At 42.5% G+C, this 3,208-nt stretch overlaps 1 non-coding gene across 1 annotated transcript; it reads left to right on the forward strand.

Annotated features, from left to right (window-relative positions):
• The first annotated feature begins 659 nt into the window (after positions 1-659).
• Positions 660-799, forward strand: LOC123414471. Its single transcript, XR_006614433.1, has one exon. It is a non-coding gene; the product is annotated as a small nucleolar RNA Z247 (small nucleolar RNA).
• The last annotated feature ends 2,409 nt before the right edge of the window (positions 800-3,208 follow it).

Consider the following 3,208-nt stretch of genomic DNA (forward strand, 5'->3'; position numbering starts at 1 on the left):
TGGAACAATCAAAAATATAGATACGTTGGAGACGTGTCACGCTTCCAACCAAATTCTACATGGTAATAAAAGCATCTTCCTCTTAGATCAAGGAGATCACATCTAGCTATCGAGAGTCATGTCATCTGTTGCGCCCACGCTAGCCACCGCCCCCAACACGCTCGCCATGGCTTCCTCCTCCAACTTCGCGCCCTCCAACAACACCTCCACCATGACTCTCGGTTACCCACCATCAGAGAAGCTCACAAGGAGCGACTTCCTGCTATGGAAGGCCATCGTGCTGCCCTAGATAAAGGGCGCACCGATGGAACACTACCTCCATGCGAAGAGTCCTTTTCCGCCGGCCATGCTCACCGTCACTAAGGACGGGAAGGAGGAACAGATCATCAATTACGCTTGCTCCCTGTAGTTCGCACAGCAGCAACAACTCCACGGGTACCTGATGGGATCCCTCTCCTGCAAGATACTCGCATAAGTCGTGATGCTTCACATCGGCCGAGGTATGGAGTGCAATTCATGCTGTTTTTTGTTGTCCAAACTGCCGCTCAATCCATCAACACAAGGATTGGGCTCCACAATCTGCAGAAAGGTAATCTAACCATGGAAGAATATCTTGCAAAGATTAAGGCTCTCACAGATGTGATCGCCTGTGCCGGTACTCCGCTGAGCTATGAGGAGATCACCTCCCACATCCTCGTCGGCCTTGACATCGACTACAATCCCGTGGTGTCATCTCTTTCTGCACGGATCGAGCCGATCACGGTTCAGGAGCTGTATATCTAGCTTATAAGCTTCGATGCTTGCCTCTGTCTGCTCCAAGGTATGAATATCCGTCAATCCTCTGCCGATGCTGCATCTCGCGGACGTGGTCGTGGACATGGACGATTTTCAAGGCTAGGCTTGTTGCAAAATCAAGAGAAAAAGCCGATGGAAGCATAGACAGATACAAGGCTAGACTTGTTGCAAAGGGCTTTAAGCAAAGGTTTGGTATTGATTATGAGGATATGTTTAGTCCTGTCATTAAAGCAACTACTATTCGTCTTGTATTGTCTGTTGCTATTTCTAGAGGTTGGAGTTTACGATAGCTAGATGTTCAGAACGCGTTTCTTCACGATGTTCTTGAGGAAGAGGTGTTCATGCGATAGCCACCAGGGTATGAAAGTCAAAGTATGCCTCATTATGTATGTAAACTGGATAAAGCCTTATATGGGTTGAAGCAGGCTCCAAGAGCCTGGTACTCAAGGTTGAGCACACAACTACAACACCTTGGGTTTACACCATCAAAGGTAGATACCTCGCTATTATTTTATAGTAAGAACAACATTATCATATTTGTTCTTGTCTATGTTGATGACATAATTGTTGCTAGTTCAAGTCCAGATGCTACTACTTGTCTTCTTAAGGATTTGAAACTAGAGCTTCCTCTCAAAGATTTGGGGGATCTTCATTACTTCCTTGGGATAGAATTTAAGAAAGTGAAGGATGACATACTTCTCACACAGGAAAAATATACCTCTCAAGTCTTCGAAGAGTATGTATGGAAAACTGTAAGTCTATCAGCACACCTATCTCTAATTAAGAAAAACTTAAAATTGAAATTGGAGAAGCTCTTGGTTTAGAGGATGCAACAAATTATAGAAGCATTGTTGGTACATTACAGTATGTGACTCTTACACGTCCTAATATTTCCTATCTGTAAACAAAGTATGTCAATATTTACATGCTCCCATTTCAGCTCATTGGACTGTAGTTAAGAGGATTCTAAGGTATCTCAAGTTTACAGAGGGACTTGGACTTCAGATTTTCAAGTCCCCTCCTCTGCTTGTAACTGCTTATTGTGATGCAGATTGGGCAGGTTGTGCTGATGACAAAAGATCCAGAGGTGGCTTTGCTATTTTTCTGGGAACAAATCTTGTGTTGTGGAGTGCAAAAAATCAGGCTATAGTCGCATGGTTAAGCATTGAAGTTGAGTATAAGGCATTAGCAAACGCTACAACTGAAGTTATGTGGATTCAGACATTGCTTCATGAACTTGGGATTAAAGTTCCACAGGCTGTGAGATTGTGGTGTGACACCATTGGTGCAACTTATCTCTCTAATCATGTGTTTCATGCACGTACCAAGAACATTGAAGTTGATTTTCACTTTGTCAGAGAAAGAGTAGCACGTAAGCTTCTTGACATATGGTTTATACCAACAGGTGATCAACTTGTTGAGTGGCTTTACAAAACCTCTCACAATGAGACGGTTAGATGATTTCAAGTACAATCTTAACCTTGGCAAATTACCATAGAGTTTAGATTGAGGAGGAATGTTAAACAAGATAGATAGAATAGGACTCCTGTTAAATCTCTAGTTTAAATTCTTCTCATCAATTCGTCATGTACTTGAACGCATCCTTGCGATAGTCCACAACTTGTAAGCCAAGGCAAATCTGCTATATAATCAGATGCAGCCCGGACGAGGGGTTTAACGCTTCCAACCAAATCCTACACCGGTGCCCTCCAGCTGGCAGTGTCAAAGATGGGTAAGCGTTCCTACTCCCAATAGGGGATCCGCGTGGGTAGATATTGATTGTAGTTGTGGTACAGGAAGGTGGCAGCATCAAGGCTAACCACCAAGATATATTACACGAGGTTTAAACAAGGAGATAGAAGGAGATATAAACATATCTATCCTAACTACTCCTATCTTGATACACAAGATAGAGAGTCCCATAACAATACATTTAACACCCTCCCTTAATCTGAACTTCTCAAGTTTAGATTACGCTTAAACTCTTCAAACGGTTTGTGGATAATGCTTTGATAAAACCATCAGCAACTTGATCCTTTGAAGGAATGAACCGAATCTCCAGTTCTTTGCTAGCAACCCTCTCTCTAACAAAGTGATAATCAATCTTAATATGTCTGGTTCTTGCATGAAAAACAAGATTAGCAGAGAGGTAAGTAGCACCAATGTTATCACACAAAATACATGGAGTTTGTGTGTGAAATATTCCAAATTCTTTAAGCAAAGACTTAACCCAAATAATTTCTGTCGTAGCATTAGCTAGTGCTTTGTATTATGCCTCAGTGCTTGATTGTGACACTGTGGCTTGTTTCTTTGCGCACCAGGAGATTAAGTTGGATCCAAAGAAGTCTGCAAAGCCACCGGTGGACCTTCTATCATCCAAGCAACTTGCTCAATTTGAATCTGAAAAGGCACT

The sequence above is a fragment of the Hordeum vulgare genome, chromosome 7H (genome assembly GCF_904849725.1).
Source record: "Hordeum vulgare subsp. vulgare chromosome 7H, MorexV3_pseudomolecules_assembly, whole genome shotgun sequence".
In the NCBI taxonomy this organism is placed as follows: Eukaryota; Viridiplantae; Streptophyta; class Magnoliopsida; order Poales; family Poaceae; genus Hordeum; species Hordeum vulgare.